Source organism: Seriola dumerili, unplaced genomic scaffold (genome assembly GCF_002260705.1).
Source record: "Seriola dumerili isolate Sdu_G_001 unplaced genomic scaffold, Sdu_1.0 BDQW01000002.1, whole genome shotgun sequence".
NCBI lineage: Eukaryota > Metazoa > Chordata > Actinopteri > Carangiformes > Carangidae > Seriola > Seriola dumerili.
The window spans coordinates 11,738,891-11,764,892 of NW_019174257.1; the positions used below are offsets into that span (position 1 = coordinate 11,738,891).

Here is a 26,002-nt window from a genome sequence, read left to right on the forward strand (position 1 = left end):
ATATTTTTCAACCTTTTTCCACTCACGATTTTTCATATGAAAATTGAAAATGTGCATAAAACCAGAATATTGAAAACGTTCTTCTGACAAATCCCAGGGATGTACAGCCATATAGTGTTGTTGCATTTGCTGCATTGTTGTACTATGCCATACGTTTGTGATTGTATTTTTGTGTCTATTTTAATCCCTTTAATGTGCGTCTCTCTATGTATAAACTGTATATGTCTATTTTTGTACACAGGTCTCTCTTGAAAAAAGAGATCTCGATCTCAATGAGACAACCTGTTTAAAAAAAAGGATTTAATGACAATAATAATAATAATAATAATAATAATAAAGTAGTGTTTAACAGAAGGTAATTCACACATTGTTGTTTGCTGTTTCAGAGTGACCATACTCTGTTTTTATTTTGTATGCCCTCACTCTGTAAAATGTGATTAATCTTGTGCTGGCGTGTCAGACTCTTAAGAAGCCAAACATTTAGTTAGATGGAGGTTCAGGGCTGACTGTGTCAAGTTCAAATATTTTAGTAAAATTCAATTTCGTGAGACAAAATTAGAATTAAAACGCTGTAAGACTGTTGTGATAGTAATGTTGGTGTGCGTTTCAGTGTGAAATATGTTTTTATGTTAGCACTGATCTAAATGAAACTCAGCTGCTGTTTTACATTTTTATTAGAATAATTGCAGGTTTGTCAAAGTCGCTCATCAAAACCAGTAGATGAGATCCAGAGTGTGTTTTTAGTGAAGGTGCATTGGTGGAACAATGATTTTGCTTGTGTTTGTTACAGCTTGGCCTCTCTCTCTCTCTCTCTCTCTCTCTCTCTCTCTCACACACACACACACACACACACACACACACACACACACACACACACACACGCGCGCGCACGTGGCTGCACACAGGGGATGGTTCCTGAATGGAGTTGGAGGTTAGCAGTCGGTTACACGTGACAAGTCATGGTTATTTCCAGCAACACAAAGGATGCTCTGGATGCCAGCAAACACACTCTCAAACACACACACCATGTCATCACACCTCAGATCATCCCATCATTCCACTGGTTCAGAGACTGAAGTGAAAATAATTAAATATGGAAAAAATTCATCTTCTTAATAATTATGACAGCTGTAGTTACAGGCTTCTAAGTAGCTTTCCTTAAACAGCCTACATTTAACCGAGCTTCTGTTGGGTCCATGTGCATCAAAAGACCTCAGATGGGCTATGTATATGTATAAGAAGTTGTTTTTGACAGTGGCTGTAGCTGAGGTAAAGTGGGTCATTCACGTGACACAAGAAACCGAACACCAAACTGCTCCCAGTAGTCCGGCCTGCACCTTGCACGGTAGCTCACTGTCATCAGTGAGAGGGAGAGCTCGTGTAAATGAGAGGTGATGGAAAAAAGCTCTGTATAAAAGCAGCCATTCACCTGTCTTTATAGACAATATAGATCATCCATACTCACTTAATCTATTGAACATTAAACAGCAAACAGATTTACTGCACGTATGGTATGTATGTCAGGATACTTCTGCCAGCTAGCAAGGCTACGCTAACCAGGTTACCTGTTAAACTGATTTAACAACTTTCCAGAAACCACTGAACTCAAACAATGTTGGAGTTGGGATCATTTAGTCTTCATCCAGTATCATTGATACTGTTCATGTCCAGTAAAGTTATGGGAGACTTTATACTGTACATGTATTCAGACTAGTGTTGCCTTAGTGGCAACATCCGTCCGTGTATCTGTCATCTTTACTGGTTATCAGGCTATAGTCTCCACATCTGCATCCAAACATTATAGTAAACATAAATCAAGAGAGTTACAGAACCATCCTGTGACCTGACACTGCTTCATCATACATCATGTAATTAAAGGATCCATCCATTTAATATTTATTGATTTATTTTACATAAAACGAACTACAGAGCAAAGAAACTGCAACAAATGAATGATGGAGAAAAAAAGATCCATGTTTAATACAATGAAGATTTTAAGTTTGTGTTTTATTAGTGTGGTCTTAAAGATTTCACATTCTGCAAAACTGTCTCCACAGTAGGGAATTTTAGCTGCATATCCTGCATGAAAAGTGTCATAATATGTAAATCAGTGATTTATTGATTGATTGATTGATTAGCAGCAGCAAATGTGGGTCCATGAAGGCTTCTGAAGGACTTTTGAAGGACAAGGTGAGTGACATTTTTTTTTATTTTATTTTTTTTATTGTAATGATGTGAGTGTAATCATTTCTGTGTTGACAATGCTAATTATCATTATCAAGCATAAATTTGGCATTATATGTGCAACAACTGCTTTGATTACCTTTCAAGCATATGTACACATTGTTGTTTCCATTTGAATGTGTTTATCTGACGACAATCCAGGTCCACATAATCCTTACATTATCCCAGAGAAAAGCATAACTCAGCAAAACTTTACAGTCTTGGACGGTCAAAGCATTAAACATCTGAAATGTGAAAGAAAATCTGACTCTGTATCAAACTTTATCAGTAACCCCCAGTGAATATCAGGCCATTGTCACTGTGTGTGTCTCTTCACTTCACCGTGTTTACTGATTAATGCGTCATCCATCACTATCAATTCATCTCCGCCCTGCAAACAGAGATATCAGTGATGGATCACTCTGATCTGTATCAATACACAGGACCTAATCAATAAGGTTAAACACACTAATGTGGGTCTAGAGTGTGGGCAAACAAGAGTGTGTGTGTGTGGAGGAAAAAGTCAGGCAGGGGTGTCGGTCTGATGTAACAGAGTCAGTTTCATCACCCGAGGCACCGAGGAGGGGGGGGGAGTCGAGAAGAGACAGAAGGGAAGGGAAGCGACATGAAGAGTCTAAAATGACACACACACACACACACACACACACACACACACAGACATTAGGTGTCAGCTTTTATCAGTAGCTTGTATGGCTGTGAGTTATGACCACAGCTATGCGATCATTTACACTCACTGCTGTACATAGCCAGGGGCTATCGTTCTCTCTCTCTCTCTCTCTTGGTGTGTGTGTGCTGACATTACACACTTGCTTGACTGTATTAGTGTGTCTGAAGATGAACATAAACAGAATCTTTCATTCAGTGTTTTCACATTCCAGATCTACAGAAATAAAGACACGTATGTTCACAGTTCCTGTGAAACTTTCACTGCAGATGTTTCATCTTTATTAAATGTTTTTAAAATAACAACAATTGTTTAATTGTTTCAACTTTAAAAGATGAACAAAACATGTTTTAGCTTCTAAGACGGACACATGGGAAACCATGTGTGAGAAAAGCTTAAGTAGCTCTTTTTAAAATTGGTTTAACTTTAATTAATGTTGATTAATATTTGAGCACATTGGATCTAAATACTCCAAATATCACATCTTCAAATGACACCTTTTCATGACCTATGATAACTAAGCTTTACATTTTTTAAAATTATTTATTATTGTATTTACTGGGCTTGAAAAGAAGAGATTTCTTTTACTTGCAGTCCTTCAACTTAACTGATAATGTAACAAACACAGGATTTGAAGATGTGTGCTAGTTTCTCATTCAATGCCAATAGACAGCATCAAGTCCCGATCCTCTGTAAATGTAGGTAAGTGTGAAATTGAAAAAATATTATAAGTATAATATTTGATGTCCCCAAATTTCTATCAAAATGATCTTAAAACGTTAGCATTCTTCTGACCATGGGTAAAACAGAAATATAAGTAATAGCTGCAGTGGCTTTAGGCTTTTATTTTTGTAACATCTTTAGTCCATGATGACCCCTCATAGAGGTATATGGATAAAGTTACATATGAAAAAAGAAAAAAGAAAAAATAAACAAGGTGGACATTGGCACAGGACACTTCTTAAGCAAATTACATTTTTTGTTTATGATTAATTAAGAAAATAAAGAAAATAAAGAAAATAAACCTAGAGAGTCAAAATCTGTAGGTGAAATTTGAGGTTGAATTCATATCATACAACCAACTATACGAATGTGAATAAACAGTATATATTGAAAATAAAGCATAGGAAGTGTAGGACAGGAACCCCCCCCCCCCCCCCCCCCCCCAAAAAAAACAAAAAAAAACAAAAAAAAAAAACACAGGTGTGATTGACAGCAGGTTTTCATCTGTGTTAATTCTTTGCCTTGAAATTCAGAGCGCTGTGTGTGTCCTGTCCGGCTCAAACCTTCTTTTCAGCTCAGGTCAGGTCGTTCCAGTTCACATCAGTTCAGCTTGATTCCCTTTAATTCAGTTTGCCTCACCTGGAAATGGCTCACACTAGTGACAGCAAGCTCCCATTTACTGCTGTGCGTGTGTACAAGTGTGTGCGCACAAATGTGTGTGTGTGTGTGTGTGTGTGTGTGTGTGTGTGTGTGTGTGTGTGTGTGCATGTGTGTGTGAAATGTCGGCATCTTCTCCATCTCCTGCACTCCCACTGGTTTGATGTTGTACCATCAACATCACCTACAGAGAGACAGAGAGAGACGCAGGGTTATTATATGTGAAGAAGAGACTCAGGTGTGTGTACATGCATTAACTCTCTCTTCCTCTCTCTCACCCTCTAGTGTGATCACACAGCTGTAATGAAAAGCACACACCCCCAGGATGGCTGCTTTTGAGGAACGTCAGGAAGACAGGATGTTTCTTTAAATGTTTCAGTAAAACAAACATGAATTTGTAAAATGAAGAAATGTTTTTTTTAGTAGCTTGTGGTCATATTTTGCTCACAGGAAACTAATGAGCGCTTAATTCAGCCACTGACAGAAAAATATAGACAGGTGGAGGTGCAGCAGAGGGCTAAGGCATCTTAGTCAACCCCCCCGACGACACCACAGCACACACACACACACGAACAACAAAATTGCACGTCATATCACTGCTGCTGCCTGAGGGAAACAAACTGTGGAAACCTCACTATGCTGGAAAATCACCTTTTCCATGTTATTTTACACAGCAGCACCTACATTACTTTCACACACACACACACACACACACACACACACACACACACACACACACACACACACACACACACACACAGGCAGTCTGACTGCATTTACACAAGGAACCAAAAGATCAGATTTTTTTTTTTTTTTAACTCTTTATGGTGCAGATCTCACGCCGTCACGCCCGTCTCCAGCAGACAGGTCGGTGACTGATGTGATTTTTATACAACCGTGAACGAAATGACGCGTGTGCCTCAAAGAGCTAATGTGAGCTAGCGACAATAGAGGGTTTTGTTTGTGTCACCTGATCCGACTGTGGTCCAACAGTCACCGTCATAAAAATATGACTGACTCCTGATGCATGGTTTAATACCCACATCTGATTGTTTGGCCATTATAATGAGTATTACATCAGGTTGAATGATACACAAGTACAGTCAGTGTAACTGTGATTATTCATTGTGATTTATACATGATTTATTCATTGTTGAGCTTCCCATACAACAGTTTGTTCCAGTGAAGCTACAGTACGATGAACGCAGTCTGTGCTACCAGGAGATTTCATCATTACCACGTGAACCAAATCACAATATGAACGGATGGTGGTAACTGTACAGGAAGTAGAAAAAAAAAGGGATGTTAACTCAAAAGTAACATATTAGATTGTGTCCTAATGAGCATTAATCTGCTTGTTTACTGTATGTGAGGTTTCAAAGTGACATGAGACAACTCAAGCTGGTGTTCTTAAGGTTATTAAAGCATACAAAGAGCAGACGCCCTGTGCATGACGCCTGTTTAAACCCTGTCTCCTGAATGACATTCATACAATATATATCTACTAAACCCGTTTCTCACTTACATTGTGGTGGCTGGATTATGTTCAGAGGAAATATTTTTATTTATACGAATGACGCTCCACATTTATGAAGGGCATCAAAGTCAGCAGGTGGTGGTTGGGGCGGATGGTACAAAGAACACGACAGACACACCAGAGACCAGGTTCACATCCAGAGTCCGTCTGTGGTTTAGGCAACGAAAGCCCTTTGGTTAAGGTCGGTGAAAGATGGTGGTTTTGGTTAAATGTAAATAAACGTGTTGTGTCTGAGGAACTTTTTCAGACCAATATCTTTCCTTCACCTTGACCTTAAGTGCTGTGAGAGTCTAAACAGAACCATAAAACACGTTAATAAGGCAGTAGTCACTACAGGTAGATGTTGTACTGCAAGATCATATATTTTGGTGGGAAACAAATATTTTTTACTCTCTGAAAGCACAGTACAGATGTTGCTACTGTAACCTAATTGTATCGTATTGTTTTTGTTTGATTATTTGTCTGCGTGTTCTGCTGTTGTCTGTCTGTCTCTTTTTAGACTGTACATCTGTATCTTTAGCTAATTGTATAATATTATCAACTGTTTAAGTCTATTTGCTGTTGCTGTCTCTCCTTACACTACACATCGCAATCAATGCATTCCAATATAGTATTTACTCTACTTTCATAGCTGTAGTGTATTGTGGTTTATTGCATCTAAACTAAACTAAACTAAACTAAACTAATGTCATGGATCAGGGCGTTGCTCACAGTTTCAACCAGGTTTTTCCTTATTCTCACACATGTAATGTCCACATTCCCAATTCCACTTTTTAAAAAGTGGAACAAAAGTAAAACATGAATCCTTCTAACACCATACACGCCATGATTTTATCCCCCCAAAAGGGACTGAAGTCCAGCTTGGTCTCGGTGCCCAAATCATATTTATACTTGGCAAGCTGATCTTGAAAGTGTGTCTCTGTCCTGACAGCGCTCCAAGAAGGATTATCAGGGACCAGATTTCAGGAGCCTTGGTCAAGATAATGTCCGACGAGTCTGATTGTGTATTTTCATTAACAGAGACAAACTGAGGTCAGTCGTTACAGAGTAATAAACAGGCCTTTTGAAGCACATCTGCAGTATGGGGCAAGAGGCTGACAGTAAAGCTGAGTGGCATATAATGTAATATGACCCACCTTTAAAAACAGGGCTGGTACTTCAAACGTAGAGTTGTTATTTATGAAATGTTTGTGTTATTTTGTCTTATACTGTAGATCTCAGGTCAGCCTACAGAAAACACAAGGGGAGTTCACTGAGGACAAACAGGACTGAAGAGATGTGAACCAGCAGTGCTAATGCTACAACCATTTCACACACTGTGCCGTGATTCAAAGTGTCACAGAGGAGAGAAATAACGTGTTGAGCATCTCGTCAAATCGCCCCGGGTTAAACGGCCTCTCTCCAGAGTGTGTTTAGGAAATTAAAGGCCAGGGATTTTTTTCATAATTGTCTGTTTTATCATTTTATTACAGCTAGCTTTCCTCTGATGGGCTCCCTTTATGATTTATCAAATACAATTACTGCGCGACTTATTTCAGGAGCCTCTCCATGGCTGAGGACCATTAGTGTGTGTGTGTGTGTGTGTGTGTGTGTGTGTGTGTGTGTGTGTGTGTGTGTGTGTGTCTGTGTGTGTCAGCCCTGGTGTATTTAAATAGCATTAAGTAATTGGAAAAACACAAAAAGAGGCTGGAAAATCTGAATTGTCTTTATGGATTTGTGACCCCCTCCCCCCTGATTTTGTCTTTCTCTCCCTCTTTTTCTCTGTTGCCTCTCAGTGAATTTTCCAGAAGCTTCAGTATTGAAGTTAAAATAAGAGAAAATTGTGTTTTAACTGAAATAGGTTTGGGCTATTTTTTTTTTTCTGCTGCAAAGATTTTTCTCCAGGAAAGAAGAAAGAGAGGATTGAGAGAGATAGAGAAAAGGAAAGAAACAGACAGAGAGAGAGAGAGAGGCAGACAAAGAGGTTAAATCCATACCTTCCTCACCCTGTTAATGAAGTGTAGGTGGCGTCCCGGTCAGTGCCGCTAATTGAACAGTGGAGATTACAGCAGCCGCTGCTCCTCTGTGAAAAGAAGGCCGTGTTCATTAGTCACTGCCATTTAATATTCATTCTGAGAAATGTGTAGATAGTAATCTATGCAAAGAGCCGCTGGGATGATTGCACTGTGGTAGCAATAACTCAAACAATCATCATTTCAAGTACTGTGGCTGTTGGCCTGCAGTCCTGCTCATGTTCGTCATATCTTCCTTTCCCGCTAGATGAGGAGTTGATAATGAGTTTATCCAATGCTTTTACTGATAATGAGCTTGGTGTGTTTGTTCTTTGATGCTAAATTATTTCATTTTCAACATTTTAAACCTCTTCTGAAATAAAACACAGCCCTCAGTAATGTGTGAAAGGCACTTTAGATCAAATTCATATCAGAATATGGGATTTATGAACAGATCCTTAATTTAAAAGACATTTAAATATTATCATATGAATTATTTTACATAGAGATTATTGCCAAATATCTGTTTCAGTGAATGTTTTCATGCACTTACTGACTTTAGAGCGTAATGCTGCTTATGCTCAAGTTCAACACATCACAATGTGTGAGATGGGTTTAATAAAATCTCGGTCACACTCTGACAGGCTGTGTAATATCAATTTTGAGGCATGTCAATGAATGACTATGTTGCATATAATAGAAACAAGTGCAAAGCAGAGGCACGTCATTGACGTTTTCAAAACACGAGAGTCTTGAAAACAAGATTTGGCCAACGTGCTGACACTTCAGCACATTAAAAATCTCATAAGAGGAGGAGGAAGCTGCGAAAGTGTCGAGGCCGGGGGAAAGGTGCGCAGCAAGATCGCAGTGTGAAGGAGCCTTCAAAGTTTGGTGCGTTCATCCAAAGAGCAGAACACATGAAGAACTATATGTCAGTGTCTTATCAAACTATTCTATTAGATTATTTTCTCTGCAATTTTCTTATATCCTCTAGTTAATATGTATAAAAGCTCATGAAGTACAATGGTTCAGAACTTAAACTAATAAACTGATACAGCGTGAATCATAAGCTACAGACGGGCGACAAATTAAAGGAAAAACAAACATTAAGTGTCTTTGTAAGTCGTTGAACCACCATGAGCTGCCAGGACTGTACTGGGGGTGGGGGGGATGGAGCACCAATCTGCCAAAAGATATTCCATCATGTATTGTGTCGATACTGTCGCTGGAGGTGCTGTCTAACACGTTGGTCCAAAATCTCCCATAGGTGTTCAGTCGGGTTGAGATCTGTGAGGGTCACAGCATACGATTCACGACATATTCATCCTCATCAAACCATTCAGTGACCCCTCGTGCACCATGTCATCCTGTTTCACTTTTCAGCTTTTTCCTTTAATTTGTCACCGTCTGTTTGTTTCTATCTAAATATTGTGCAGATTTTAATGAATGAATGAGTGAGTGAGTGAGCAAAACGAGATTACATAATTAAAAGAGCAGCACTAGTAACAGGTAAGTAACAGGTCAATGCTGCTTCCGGCATGAATTTAATTTACCCTCACACCATGTGACGTTTATGTCTGCTGCCCTACTCTTCTTCTTTTGTTTTGTGGTGAATTGCAGGCCAGGAGCAACATGCGGACCCCTACCCTGCACTGCCAGACATAAGAAGAAGAAGTCGAAGCAGGTTCCTCAACAATCTTCTCTCTGAATAAACTGCGTCCACTGCATCTTGCCTGCGTTGGTTTGTCACATTTTCTAACTCAGATGAGCTTTTTTTAATTTTTTTTTTTTTTTAATGTCTGGTGTTTCTTAATTCAAGATGTGCTTGAGAGCAGGTGTAATGGACCCCGGATAGGACGCAGAACAAGCAGGCGTGATGCTGACCCATTCATCTGGTTTCCTGACGCTGCAGTAGAACGCAGTAGAAACCCAGCATGTCTTTATCAGGACAAAAACAAAACTCCTCTCTGCTTCTGTCACTTTTCTAACCCCAGCGAACCCCCCTCCTCGCCCCTCCTACCCCCCCTTCCCCTCCCCTTCGGTTGCCTGTCCAGCTCAGTGGGACCCTCTCTCTCTCTCTCCCTCTCCCTGTCTCTCACTGTCTCTCTACCTCTCTCGCCCCCTCCCTCAGGGCAGAAGTAAACCACGCCTTGAGGCCCTGCTCCCATTGTGTGTCCTCTGCTACTTCTGTTTGGGGCCTTTGTGTGCCGCTAATCAGCCGTGGGGCCGTGCTCAGCCCCGAGTGTGTGTCTGTGTGTGTGTGAGTGTGTGTGTGTGTCTCTGTGTCCCTTGCCCTCATTACGTAGCCACACTGGGAGGCCAGCATGGGAAGTTTCTGCTGCACTATACACCCCCCTCCATCCCTCCACCCCCCCCCTTCTCTCTTTCCCTCCCTCTAGCTGTCCATCACTCCCTTCCTCCCCTCTCTCATCTCACCATCCCAACACTGAGAGCTGCACTGGTCATGATTTTTAAATTAAGACAGTAATCTTTTAAAAGTTATAGATATTTGCTCAAATTCTCATCAGTATCGTTTTGGTGTCGGTTTGAACAGCTGTATTTGTCTCATGTGAATTGGTTCTAAGTCTAATTTTAAAAGAGAATTTAGCAAGAACACTGACGGCTGGACTCCTGCACCCCAACACACAATAAGATGGTAGTGACCTTACAGGATTTCTGGGTACTGAAATTCTCAAAAGTAAAAATGTGTACTTGGCTAGCACAGATCATTTCACCATGTTTTCACTTCTTCTTCATGATTAGCAGTTTTTAAGTAAACTGGGCAAATTGAATGTGCGGTGTATACTGTAGTCAGGAGGTAAAAGTGTACAGCAAAACCATTTCAGCCTGCACATCAGAAAAACCCTCTTTCTGTTAAACATTACAGTTACAGAGTACTGTACTACACTGTGAGGACACACTACTTTTTGTGTGTCTTCAACTATTTTGTTGAATGAATGAATATATACATTGCATTACATTGTGTAATTTCCATAACAAATGAGCGAACTCCCGATGATGAAGGCCACCAAAATGTGTCTGAAAGCTCTGGGAAACTTTCAGTTAATGGACTATGAGCTACCAAAATCAGTTTTGTAGTTTTTTAAAGATGAGTTAAAAAGTCAATCCAGAATTCACCTCAATTAAAGTGAATAATTGGTGTGAATGAAAATTGCCATTTGAATTGTTAGATTTGTTGCTATGACAATATGTATAGTAATAGTACACTGTGTCAATTTTTAATTACAGCAAATAACTTAAGAAATTTGAGGGAATTAATTAAGTGAGGGACTAAATAAGTACACTGAGGGCAAGAATGATGATTAATAATTTGAGGATGAATTTTAGAGACTCTTCATCCTCTGTGTGGAGAGTCTGAGCTCTCCCATAAAGACAGAGGTTCAGAGAGCCAAACTCCACGTCTGACATGGTGAGAAATGATTTTGTCTCTCAAACTTTTACATGTTTAGGATGAGTCAAATGATGATGATTAGTCTTCCATAAAAAGCTGTTGGATGATGATGTTAATGTTGTTAGGCTGATGTACCTTGTTTTAAGTGAGCTCGTGTGGCAGATTTCAGAATTTTTAAAACATATTTTTATTGTATGTTTTATGTATTTTTATTGTGTTTTCATGTTCAAACATCAGTGTTTGTTCTGTGTTTCACTTGTCTGTGAGACACATTCCCTCTTGGGATCAATAAAGTTGAGTTGAAAATGTTTCCCCCTCGACATTTACCAGGCTCAGTGTCAACAGGAAGTTGAACATGACACGCTGTTTGTTTGGCTGGTGATCTATAGTAAAGAAATTCAACAGTAATCAGAAAACTGAGATGATCTCTTTAATACTTCCATCAGTTTCACTGTTACTTAAATACATGAATACGCTGGAGCAACTGAACTGTCTGTTGCTCTTTATTGCTCCCCTCTGTCACCCGCTGGGTGCCCCCTCACCCCCTCCTTCCCTCCCACTCCTCCTCTCCTTCACCTCCTTCTCATCTGTCCATCCCTTCTTTTCACTCCCTCTCTCCCCCGTCTCCCCTCCTCCTTCTCACATCCATGATGTTTAATCTGTCCGTGTGTGTGTGTGTGTGTGTGTGTGTGTCTTGGTGCCCGATGGGGTTTTAGCCACTGGAGCTCTTTGACTTGAGGACAAGCGTTGTCTGTTCATCGCTCATCTAAACACACACACACACACACTCTCTCTCTCTGTGTCTGTCTCTTTCTCTCTCTCTCTTCAGTCAACAGCTACACTGCTTTCTCAAATTTCACTGTGGGACCGAGAACATCTCTCTTTCTCTCTCTCTCTCTCACTCCTTCCTCTCTTCCTTTAGAGCTCATTTCTTCCTTCACCTGTATTATCACACAGTTTACCTGTCCTCTCTCACCTGTCCAACAATTTGTCTCCAGGTCGCCAGGTATAGTCAACTTGGTGACCCATATTCATGTTTCAGCGCATAACTGTTACTTTTGCTAATTACCATTTCTACCTGAAGGGTGAGAGAGAGAGGGGGGTGGGGGTGGGAGCGCGAGCTTTGAGACTTCTTGAGTTTTCCTTCTTCACTTAGACTAGTTTGCAAGGGGAGTAAAACTTCAGGATTTACTGTTGAGTCCAAGTCCGTCCAAGTGGCCTTCAGCTGCCAATCTCAAGTAAGGAGTTAGATCAAGTGGTAAATCAGTGAGGTTTGTCTTCATATCGCATTAATCCACCTGTCGATCTCAAGCTCCATCTGTCCCTAGATGTCATAAACAAGGGACAGAGATTTTTGAACTCCATCACTTGCTTGGAACTTGCTCCTAAACTTGAAGGGGAGTGGGGGTCTATCATTTTTGGGCTCAGACTCAAAGGTGCTGACTCTCATCTCAACTGCTTCACACACGATGAAGCCAACAGGACTACTAAAAAGCAGAGCCGCAATAGAATCAACAGCATGTAATATCCTTGGTAAAGCTCATTACCCACTGAGAACAGACTTGACTTATCGCCTGTGAAAGGTGTGAACGGCTAAGAGCAGCGAACCTGGCACCTTGTTTCCAAATCTTTGAGAGGACACTCCAAGCGACATGGTCATAGGCTTTCAGAGGGCCATTTTCACCTCAGGGAGTTTCCCAGGGGGCCAAGAACCTTTTTGTGGACCTCAGGAAGTTCACCTACATCTCAAACAGAGGAACCAGGAACTAAATTTAGTTCCTTCACCAAAGTTCGAGGCAGCTGTGGGCACTGCGCTTTACAGCGGTTCAGGAGCTACCGTGAGTAACATCGTTCATTGATCAAACACAGACTTCACAGATGCTATCACTTGTACACCACTTCATTCACAGTCGAGAAAGTCGTTTCAAACGCTGCCGTCATTTTTTAACCCTTCATTGGTCTAATCAGTTGAATCGTTCTGCGACCAGAGTTGAATCTGCAACTAGTCAGAGTCTCCTTTCCAGCACCTTTCCATAAGCTTTCTGAGAAAACAAGACAGTGTTATTAGGAGAAAAAAAAACTGCAGCAACAACTGGAAAAAAAAAACAAGCTTGAAAATACAAACAGCTTATGAGTGAATATCTGCACTGGAAACTCAACATGGAGCCAAGAGAAAGTGATATCCCAAAATAATAACTACCTGGCCCCATTAAACTGCTACTATGGAGGATTTCCACTGACAAAGCCACTATGACCTTAAAATATCAATTAAATCTCTTGAGTTTGCTGCAGGGGGGAAATATGGGAACTGTGTGTGTGTGTGTGTGTGTGTGTGTTTGTGTGTGTGTGTTTGTGTGTGTGTGTGTGTGTGTGTGTGTGCGCGTGTGTGTGCGTGTGTGTGTGTGTGTATGAGAGAGAGGGAGAGAGAGAGAGAGCGAGAAATAGATGATAATTAGTGGTGACTCAGGGCTTCCCTGACCATAATCCCCTGAACAATCTACACTCATACAGGTGTTCACTAAATCCAATTACCAACAGAAAGGAAGAGAGACGAGAGCGCTGAATTATTATTATTATAAGTATCAAACAGTTCCCCCTCTTCTTTTCTCCCTTTTCGGTTGGTAAATAATACAATTGTCTGTCCCTGCATTCATCTGGTAGAAAGTGGCATTTTCCATTAACACAGGAAAATAGTGAAGAAAGAAAAATATTAGCAGGACATCTACACTTCAATCAGACTTGATGTTGGATTGGAATTGATAGTGTGTTTCATGTCAACAAGTGCTTTACAGCCGTTTTGTGGTATGAGGTCAATAGCTCTACTAACATATAGTTTATGCATAAGAATAAATGATAATGTGGTGGACTTACAGCTCTCATATGACAGCGTCTCTATGTTTACAGACCACAACAAAAACAAGACATTATATTTCAATAGCTGCATTTATATCCGGAGAGCTTGTGCTCTAAGAAATGGTAATTGAGCTTTGGTTGGGTGCATGGCTAATTACCCCTGTAAGACTGCCTCTGCTATGTCTTTTGTATTCCTACGTGTATCACTTTCAATATGTAAGTCCAGATATTGTGTACAGTAGATCCAGTATGTGTCACTGTGGTATTGTGCAGACCTCATCCTCTGATCCCCTGTATGGTTAGCAGACCACAGAGCTCTGAAGGGGCTTTTGCAGCTTATTCAAATCAGCGTGCTATTCCATGTGAGCTTCTGTTAGTTTAGCTTACAGTGGCTTGTAAGTGAAGATCCAGTCTGAAACTAGACAAGAGAAGAATCAAAGGCAGTCACGCCATGTTCATGTTTAGCTAAAACGTGGCTTATTTATGGCCTCACATTCTGGTTCTGGTGCTAGAAAGCCACGATCCACGGACCCCAGTCGATGAGTGTTAGTGATTTTGTTGACCGTCCGACCTCCAGAGCCACTGTCACACTAAAGCTTTATCTTAGTCCCAGCTATAATTTATTCACAGCGTTCATGCTCCCCTGAGGATAAACTCCCCCCGTTTGCTCCACCCTCAGATCAAAAATATCTTGCAACTTGTAGGCAAGACATCTCATATCCTAATTGACAGATTGTCATTTAATTTGCTTTGCTTATCCAAGTGTTGGGTGCACATACCTCCGTAAATGCTTTGCAGGTGCTGGAGAACATTAACACCAAAAGGGAAAATACCAGAGGGATAGTGTGGACATGTCTTTTTTTTTTTTTTTTTTTTGGTGCCCAAGAGGAAAAACTCTATAATCTTTCTGTAGTGCCACTGACAGTAACGACAGAGCCAAGCACCAGTAGGGCCTTAAAGGCTTTTAGCCATGTTGGGTTTTAACATTTAAAAGCTGTGTTTGAATGTTAGACATGTCCATTTTGATGTGACACCAGATTTTGCATTTCAAACTGAAATAAAAGTTATGTTTCCGACTCGGAGTTCTGACTTTCAGAGTGATTCTTGCACATTTTGGTTGTGACCTGCAGCCAGTATATATTCCATGACATCCTCCGAAATGCACTGTACAATTTTCATGCATCTGTCAAGTTGTTCAAATGTCTACTTCGGATAATTCAAAAAAAAAAAAAATCGCTGAACTTGTTGCTGCAAAGTGACATCATGGCAAGCACTGTAAAAACCTTCTGCAATAACTAATCCATATTGTCAGATCACGCTTGATGTCAGTGTTTTATATTGGTTAGATCAAAGTGTGGGGTCATAAAGGTGATTCCAACTGTTTTCATATAATTTTTAAGAATATTAATGGCGCTTTATTTGTGAAAGGATTCCAGCACTACATATCACCATGCTACTGAAATACTTCCTGAATATTACACACAGTTCAAAAGTTAAGAGACTTTTGGAGAAGATGAAGGAGCAGGAGGAAGGTGAAGGAGACACACTGAAGTTAGCAGAAAGAGGAAAGAAGAAGAAGACTCGAGACTCTTGCTTCATTCCCTCCAAACTTGTAATGGAGGTTTGATTAGCAAGCATGTAATGTACTTTACCCCCACGGCTGGAGACAGAGGGGGAGGAAGAGGAGGAGGGTGAAAAGAAACGAGGGATGGTGGGAGAGGTATAGCAGGAAGGAGGAGGAGTGGGGGCAGATAGGCTGTCCCTGCGGTCAGCAGGTGCGCTGGCACCCCCCCCCCCCCCACGCCCACCCCCTTCAGAGCAGGACACAAGTTCCCCCCCAAACTCTAAAAACCTAACATCACCTCTTCTGCCTACATACACACACATACAAATGCCATCTCCTCACCACTAACACCCCCACCCCCCACCCCCCAATCCGTATAGCTGCACCATGCTGTGTATGTGGTGGGTGTGGGTGGGGTAGAACGGGGTTGGAGGTCAAAAGCAGGAAGAGATTTTGTTTTCTTTTTTTTTTTGTTTGCCTGCCCCTGTTAACAAGCTGCACGTCTGCATGCAGGAAGTTGTTTGTGCACAGACACAATGCCAGTTTATTTGAATCCAGCAGGGGAAGAGTCGGCCGTGTTATCTCTCGGCTGGTTTTAGGGTAAAAGGCTAAAGAAAATGTTGAGGTGGCATCCATCAGTGTGTTGCTTTTACTAGCAGAAGAGCAGAGAAGCCATTAGAAAGGAAAGGGGCCTTGTACCTCAGTCATAGAAATGTCCATATCATAACTTCCACCTATTTCACCAAATGTTTGCTCCTGAGGTTAAAATGTTTTTCATGTTCTTGTTTTTTTTTGTTTTTGCTTTTTTTTTTTTTTTATCAAAAATGCACGTTTTAACACAAAAACACCACCAACTTGTCACAACTTCCAAAATGACAACACTTAAAATCTAGTTTACTTCTCCAGAAAAAGATACTTGAATAAATAAATAAATAGTTTATTTAGTGTTTCCAGTGCTCTGAATTATGGAAGCAAAATACAATCAAAATGCAGTTTTCTTGCATAAGTATGACTCTCATTTAACCTTTTAAACATCACTGATAACCTAATGAATTTCAAGGACTTTCCCAAATGAAAACAAAACCTATTTTGAAAGCTTATTTAATACATGAACAATTAAACATGGAGTTTCCCTTCGTCCTTCTGTGCCTCCCACCATGCCAGATCAGCATTTCTCCTCCCCCCTCCCTCCCTCTGCCTCGCTGTGCTGTCGGCTCAGGGTGTGAGCAGAACAACGTTAATGTGTGGAGACACCTGACAAGCCCGCTGGCCTTTAGGGCACAGCCTAATCACTCTGGACCCAAACCCATCGGGAATTAAACCTGCAAAACCAAACAGTCACTGTGGGAGCTGGCTGGCATCTGCTGGAGCCATTCGACTGGCTGAACGTTACGGACGGCATGTCAGTTAAAATGAATTTAAAGAGAACCAAATCGTAGCCCCTGATAGATTTACACACAAACCTGTAGTGCTATCAGTTACCCAGGAGGCTTTATTATATGCATCGCAGTTTCAAGACTGATTGTTTGGAAATTTTACTGAAGCAAAATGCATCATTTATTCTATTTCTTCCACTGTAGCCGTCTCTGTGGGTCATTCTTTACAGGACACAACTGTGACGGTAAATCTTACAGCATTAAAGTCTCAGGGTTGAATCCTACACGCATGCACGGACATATTCACATGCCATTGTATTAAAAAAAATGTCCAGAAAATTATAATTCTGCATGAACAGGCAGAGTCTGATAAATGCTGGCATTTGACAACATAAAGGAGGTTTGACAGAGAGAGGCCAAGAGTCAGTCTGAAGATGTCGCTGTCATGTGTTTGAACTAACATGAAAGCTCTTTTCCGTCATTCAGAGTACAGTAGTGCGTTAACTTTAAAATTAATGGGGATTTTCCAGTGTTTAAAGTACAGTAGCTTGTTAACTCCGGTATCTGTTAAGCCACGCAGGGCCCCTCTCCTCTCCCTCTCTCTCTCCAGATGCCCTCATTAATTTTAGATTGGCTCTAAATGAGTCTCCTTCATCGCGGCCGAGGTTTTCTAAATTAGATTCATTTATATTTAAATTGTGAAACAGGCGTGGTTAATGAGAGAATCGTTATTTTTTGGGTTATTTCAGATGGGCTGATAGTTGGGCAGCTCAGTGCTGTGTGAACTGAAGCCACCAGAGGAGTCGCACTCACATGATGTGAGGTGCACAGTATTTGGAGTTTTTTTTTCTCTAACATTATGAATTGTCTATTGACAGGATTTCAAAATAAAGGCTTTCTAAATAGAAACAGATGGATTATTTGTCAATAAGACCACCTGAGCAGCAGAAGCACTGTTCTGAAGAGTTTAAATTAGCAAAAAAAGGAGACCAAATAAACGGCTCATGATTCTGGAGTTTTTATAAAACCTTTTGGATACATCTCAATTCTTTTCAGTGTGAAACAAACAAATAAAATTGGGGGAAGGGGAGTTTTTCTTTTTTACAGGTTTCAGTGTTTGTTTCTTGAAAGCTCAAATTCAAAACTGGTAAGAAGATAATTTTTTATGCTTTCTGCATCGTTTATTAGAAGGACGAATATGTAAAAGAAGACTGGCATACAAACATAACATATCCTTGCTTGTTTCCTTTGGTAACGCCTAATTTACCACTCTTAAAACTAACGTGTCACTTTCAACACATCTGCGTAGTTCTCAGCACCACATGTGCCAAAAAAAGAATTACAAGACACACATGTTGACTTAACAGGTGCCTCCTTCGACACGTGATGCCCCGACAGAGCAGCAGGACGCCTCGCGACCTAAACTGCTAAAATTGGAGTGTTGAAAATGTCACATCTGAGGAAACAGAACGTGAGGTGGAACAACAGAGCTTCGGCCCCGTCCCCGTCAACCAACCCATCCCTCTCATAAAAAACACAAATCACACAGCGCTTTACAGGCTCCTTACACAGCGTCTTACAGCTCTCAGCGTCCTATAGCAACCCCCAGCTTCTCCCCGCCAGGAATTTGACTGTTAGGAATCTAAGTGCCAGGCGTTTAAAACCTGAGGAATGCTATTGTTCTGGTCACAGCTGCACTAGCACTGGCCTGGCTACTGCTGCCACTGTGTGTGTGTGTGTGTGTGTGTGTGTGTCTGTGTGGAAGAGGGGGGTTTGGGGGGGGCAGGGGAGGAAGGAGGGCGGGAGGAGTCGAAGGTGTGAAAAAGGCAACTTTACGTGTTTCCAGTGCTCTGCGGTCTCATGACAAAGCAGCACATAGCTGACAGCAAGTTGACACATTCCTCAGGCCTGGCCGGTTGCAAAGCTCTCTCCACCTCCCACTCTCTCTCTCTTCTTCTTCTTCTATCGGCCTCCAGCATCATATGTCCCACTTCATGTCTATTTTTTTTGATCAGATAAATGTAAACAACACACATGCTCACCCTTGCAAAACACACCGAGGCATGTATGTAGAGATGAAGCGGAGGATTAAACCAACAGAGTTCATATGATGCAGGTGTGCTCCTAAATACAGAGCTCAGTATGAGCAACAGATAGTTCTATTTTTTCATGTTGTTTCAATCTTCGACGCTGTGAGCGCCACTTGTCGTTTAGGTAATGGGAAACTTCTTGCGATGAAGATATGATGTGGTTGAAATCCCACAAAAAGACAGTAAGTGATCCTTGAGATACAGTTTTATTTTATTTTTTTTGTCAACCCCCCATTTGATTGCTTTAGTTGTTTGTTTGTATACTTTCATTTTTTTCTATGAAAACACATTCAAATGTGATGTTAAGTTTTGTTTGACTGCTGTTGCTTTATATTATGTAGTCGGAGGCTTTTATTCATTATCCCTTCACAAAATTCCATGATATCTTTTTTTTATGTTTATGTTCTTTTCCTGGTTTTAACTAAAAACTCAATGTCTTATATTAAGACACGTCTGACTGGAGCCATAGTTTCATCACCTTTTGATGTAGCACTACACCCCTGATCCTGTACATGCATGGAGAGTATTCTCTGTCGTCTGACTCCCAGCTGGTTTTTTACCATATAAATCAGTTTCCTATATGATACATGCACCAGGAGAGGAAGCTGAAGCAACAGTAGTGAGGTGGCAGAGCCGCTCTCTCTCTCCCTCTCTCTCTCTCTCTCTCTTTCTTTCTAGTAATTACCATCCAGCTGCTTGGAGGAACAATGCTTGGCTCTCTTCCAGACGGCTGACTTCATACACTCTGTGCCACGCTCAATTTGGAGCGCAGCGGAAGCTGGGCATGACTGGCACCCTCCAGGGCATTGCTGTGTCTCTCTATGGGACTCACTGTGTGTGTGAGTGTGTGTGTGTGTGTGTGTGTGTGTGTGTGTGCGTCTTCCCTAAACCTACCGGTCCCCATTTGCCATCCGGTTCATGCAATGTCCTGGTCTCTTGACTGCATCTTCACTCTTCTGTTACATCACTGAGAAAAGACAACAGAAAGAAAACAATTAACTTCAACTAATAATCAGGGACATTTGATTTTACAGTTGATCTACTGTTGATTCTTAACAACAGTGTTGTGTTGTAGGGTTTTACCAGGGGCGAATCTTCATTCACAAATGAAATAGTGCTTTTCATTTTTCTGATTTGTTTGCAGTATTTAGTTGAAGATCTGAGTAGAAGCAGCATGTGCAGTGGTGGAGGATTGATTGTTGATCGGCACTTTATGGAAACACCACAGAAATAGTGTATTCAGTGTATTAATAGTAGTAACTGGTTGAATTCAAAGGGAGAAAAAACACTGTGCTGAGACTAAAAGGTCATAGTTCACAGTGAATCCTCGTACACCCACAACAGTTACCAGTGCTGCCCCGGATGCAACGTTGTGTTACCAGGCAACAAGTAGCTACAGTTCAGGCTAGGGACTAGTTTTTCTTTCCCCTTGATGCACTGCAATAAAGTTTAGTTGCAGGAAGTTAGAGCTTACTCTGTAGTGTTGTGTTAAACTGATGCGAGGTTTGGCTAAAGCTAATGTAGCAGCAAATCTACCAGCAGCCATCTGAATATGAAGAACTCCCTCATTATACGGGTCAAAGGAAGCTATTGTTGCCCCCCTCCTCCTCCAACACACACACACACACACACACACACACACACACACACACACACACACACACACACACACACACACACACACACACACACACACACACACACACACACACAGGATTTGGAGGAGGGATGAGGGTAGAACGCAGATAAAATCCATCCTCCTAAACACAAATAGTGGATGTATGCATCCAAAACTCCAAGCAGTCATTGTATACTACTGTACTCACACACACACACACACACACGGCAAACATACAAAGGCATGCACACAAACAAACACACATAGTGTCGTCGTCCCCACCCCCCACTGCTCCACTCAGTCCAAACTTGGCTGAATAGGGTGCAGTACGACCCAGCTCTTCCTTCTCCGGCACAATGAGGACCTGTTTGGGTACAGTATGCCCAGTTACCCCGATCCCACTGCCCAAAAAAAGCAACACAAACAAACACACACACACACACACACACACACACACACACACACACACACACACACACTACCAGCCCTCGTCTGGTCCCTTGCTGTTGTGGACAGAAGGGCATTTAAAGAGCAGAGAAAAACAGCAACAGTTGCTAATTGTTGTGTAACACTTCGACGAGGAGATAGCAGCATTAGACTAGCCTTCTTTCAGATAGTCACACCATCCAGCTGACATGGTGTGATCTGACTCTATTTTATGACAAGACACTGTGAATCTATGACAGAAAGCTGTTTAGACAATACACATTAGAGCCACATCTTCCACTTTCACCAGATTTCCCCTCACCTGTAATTCTTCTTCTTTTATTTTTACTCTTGAGAAACTGAGGCTACGACCACACTAACACGTTTTTATTTTAAAATGGAAACAATGTCCGTCCAGACGAGTGTTTTAGCTGCGTACAAACAAGCCCATTCACGTACACTGGGTATGAGCATGCAGGTGTAAACAGGAAGAGATTGTCTACTTTGCAGTTGGTTGCTGAGGTGTTGAATATACTATGAATGAACAACAGCAAGGGAAAAAAGTAAGACCAGAGATTTCTTTGCTTGGATGGACGACAAGGTGGAATTGTTACTGAAAGTAACATATGAGTATAAGGCAGTCGTGGCAGCAGAAAACAAATTTTTTTCAACTGTTTTCAAACTAAAACAGGCAACAAGTTCTCCAACCTGAAGGTTGTTTTTTTCAACCCTCTGATACGACCCATAGGCGTGTCTCCTGAAACAGTGCCCCTACTGGCGGCAGGTGTACCAGACCTTGGTTGTCATGGTTACTATAATTAACACGCAGACTGTACTGACAGTGGTGTATCTACCTTTGTCGCCATGGTTACTATAATAACAGTCACGGCTTGGTTAGGTTTCCGAAAAGATCGTGATTTAGGTTCAAACAAGTACTTCCTCAACATTACGTAGTCTTTGTTGTCATGGTTACAATATTAACAGCTAGTTTCCCATGGGAATTGAACACTGCTCTCCAGTGTCATATTCCTATGTTTTGTTAATCAATCCATCCACCACAACCTCCTCCAAACACAGACTTTGTCTCTTTTTATGCAACGTCGTACTTTTCCCTTTGTGCCTGTCACAATTACTATGGCCACTAGATGTTGCTTAGCAAAAAAATGTAACTATGGGTCATAATAACCTGGTGCACAAACGACCGATGGACTCCATTTTTTTTTACAGGAGGACAGTCTCAAAACGGCAGCAGCGTCCCAGTTTTTGGGGCTCAAAAACTCCAGAGTAGTGTTGATGCCAGACGTAAATGTAGCAAAAATGATGTGTTTTAAAACTAAAACATATTGTGTTGATCCATGTTTATTGTTCAACCAACTCGCCAAAGAGAACAGAGCATTGACTGCAAAAGCCTTATATACGTTAAATTATTAACACGTTTGTATGTTAACAGACAATGTTTTTTATGATTACTTTTTGCCACAACATGCACACACAACAACTATAGTATGGTTATCTTTTTTGACATTTAAACTACATGGTTAGATTTAGACAAAGACCTTATTGTTTAAAAAATGCAAATTATATTTCTGGTTTAAGACAGGACAAAAACCTGTCTGCATTTAAACCTTCAGTAGGAATTGGATGCAAATTGGATTCCCATGCAATTAATGGCTACAGTGATATTATTCGACTACATCATGTACAGGGTACGATTACATACCTAACTCAACCTCACAGTGCTGGAAGAAGGGAGGATAGTACCGGAAATGGAAAACCAGTTACCTGTTACCAGTTCTAACAAAAGACAAAAATGATTGCTGCCAATATTTTGTTGTTGTTTTCAGCATCTCTCAGTGGCTTGTCGTCAGTTTGACCTATCTCCCTGTGTCCTTAAGATAACGACCTACGTTATGTCGTTATCATATCTATACTAATGTCTGCCTCAGTACAGTCACAGTATATTCATATGAACTCCAGCATGAATACAATAACAGTAATGTCAGTCCCCATTTACAAAGCGTGCGTCTGAGGCCGCTGCAGCGTGGCAGAGGGCCAGGCCAAAGCAAACAGAGGTGTGTTTCTGATTTGACTGCTCACTCGCACACAGTGCAGCATCGAACAAACGGTTGCCGTTTTTTAACACTGTAGGAACTGCCTGAATGTCTTAATGACTTGTTCCACAGTTTGTATCAGTTTTGCTTTTTTAAAACAACACTGAATCGGTTGTGAAATACGAAACAATTGGTTTTACTTTCCTTAACAAGATCTCACTTGACACTTGGTTTCACTTTCCTAAAGTTAAGTTTCCAGCTGTATTTTACAGTTGAATTTACTTTTCTAAATATATTTTACTGTTGGAATTAAGTTACTGAAAAAGTAGTTTATAGTTGCTTTTACCTTCCTAAAAAGTACTTCCCTTTAGAGTTAGTTTCGGTTTTCAAAAGTCTCTGTACTTTACAGTTGGGTTTTCTTTCCTCAGTGTAATTTACAGTTGTTTGTATTTACTACAATATTTTACAGTTCATTTAACTTTCCTAAAATGCACTCTCCTTTACAGATGGTTTTACTTTCAGAGTTGGAGCATATGTATAAACCAGATAATCCTGGTTTAATCCAGTGTCAATGAACATGAGGAGAGATTTATGCATATACACATGGTGGCTAGAGAGGTGGAAATACACTGTATGAGTGCACTGATACTATTACATATTTGAGTGTGTAATTGAGCACATGTATGTATGTACATTAGAAGTGAGTGTATGCCACCTATTCTACATATATGTATGTATGTACTGTATGTATGCATTGCACCTGTGCATTTACCGACCTTGTTAATGCAAGTGCACGTGTTAATTTCTGTGTAACTGTGTGTGTGTGTTTGTGTGTGTGTGTTTGTGTGTGTGTGTGTTTGTGTGTGTTAACAGCAGAGGGCCCCCAGGCAGGGCCCCCCACAGTGTCCAGGGGGATTGTGGGTAGTTGGGAGAGGGTTTGGATTCTGGCTTTGTTTGTCTCTGTGTGCTGACATCACTGTGCTGATGGCACCAAATCCCCCGTTCTACTGCACACAGCACTTTCTATACAAAACACCAACACACATATGCACACACAACCTAACACACGCGCGTGCACACACACACAGTATAAGTTATGCCAACTTGGCCAAAAAAAAGTGCTCGCTCTTTTTTTAAACGCACATGCAGACATCCATGTTTGCATGTAGGCACACACACACACACACCTAACAAGGGATGAAGTGTGATCATCATATTCGGCCTCATGCAGCAACTTCATCTGACAAATCTACTTTTTTAAATACATATTTGACATTGTCTTCCACCTGCTGATAAATTTTATGACCCGATGACGCCTTCTCATATCAACATCAACAACTAGAAGCTCACTTAATCACTGAATTAGATTTTAATCATGGCTCAGAGATTACTTGAGTTTCTCGGGAACTCCTACATACCTTTCTTCTATTTGTTTATATATAAGCATGATTTATAGTATAACTGATACTTCTAAAGTACAGTTATAACATTATACAAGCATGGTCACATCCATGTATCTACACAGCCACATCATATTTACAAATGTTTTTACATATTGAGTATTTAGCTGCCTCTTCAGAGCTGCAGTATCTCCATACATGCCAGCCATTAAACTTGTTGTGTTGTCCCACACACATATTAAGTGTATTTGCTAATAAGCTCAGCTATCTGACTCTGTCTTTACACAGTCTGGTTAAACATTAACAAGGAGCCTTTCTCTTCCCTCCAGTGCTGTCTTTGGTATGTATGGAGTTCAGAGAAGAGGTGGGAGGAGTCGGTTAATCGGGTTGACGACACTTCCACTCGAGCCCTAGAGGAAACGGGCAGTCATTATTTCTCATCACTGAATTGTTTAATGGTTGTATTTGGTTGTTATGTGCAGAGATCCTTTTTTTTACTGATGAGTTACTGCACCTGCCAGCAACAGTACTTATAAAGAAGTTTTCAGAGGAGGTAAATGAAAACACTCAACAGTATGAGGCGGCTCTAGCATGTTATGTTTGACGAAGCTGTACAAATAGAGCATTAGCTCAATAATGAAGTGGAGTTATGATATCTGAGGGACACCTGTGTGGGGACAGGGATTCAGTGTCTTGCTCAAGGACACTTCAGTGGGGCCATTGCTTGCTGACACAGTTTCAACCTCTATTTTCTGTCTGAATTGCAGTCACTGAAACCACTCAGCCTCCCTGATGCCCTGGCATGGTTCTGTAGTTTGTAGGGCATGTAGCGACTTAATATGATCATACAGACACGTATCTGCACACAGAGAACCTCAGACACACACAAAGAAGGTACTGAGGTACACAAAAGACATGGGTAACACACACACACACACACACACACACACACACACACACACACACACACTGCTCCTAAGGACCCAGGAAAGCTGATGGGATGGACCCAGCACTCAGAGCCACTCAAAGCCAATCAAAGCTGATGATAGCTCAGACATTTACACCATCCATCCACTGCATCTCTGCCTCTCTCACACTCACATGCACACAAACATTAAAAAAAAAATAAAAAAAGTCTTCAGGTGATCGCCATTATCGTTACCATATCACTCACACAAGGAGGGGAAGAAAAAGAGATAGAGAGAGAGAGAGAGAGAAAGAGGGAATGGATGGAGGCAGAAAAGGGTGGAAAACATGGAGAGGATGTGCACACTGGGCTCGGTAAAGATTTGAACATGGTACTGGTGGGGGCCCATATCTGAAACACTGATGAGGAAAGAGAATCATTCACAGTAAATCAGTGATACAATCATCAAATTGAGTTTAAAATAAAAAG

General features: G+C 41.0%; 1 long non-coding RNA gene across 3 annotated transcripts in view; it reads right to left on the minus strand.

The window, feature by feature from the left end:
* Positions 1-4,082: 4,082 nt before the first annotated feature.
* LOC111227440 overlaps positions 4,083-26,002 on the minus strand; it is an 87,699-nt gene continuing 65,779 nt past the window's right edge. For 2 of the 3 annotated variants that reach the window (XR_002665338.1, XR_002665341.1), the window contains exons 3-5: positions 20,006-20,078; positions 7,811-7,887; positions 4,083-4,472 (exon numbers count right to left, since the gene is read on the minus strand). This is a non-coding gene — a long non-coding RNA (uncharacterized LOC111227440). Of the gene's footprint in view, positions 4,473-7,801; positions 7,888-20,005; positions 20,079-26,002 lie in introns of all 3 variants that reach the window. The other variant, XR_002665342.1, reaches the window with a different exon arrangement.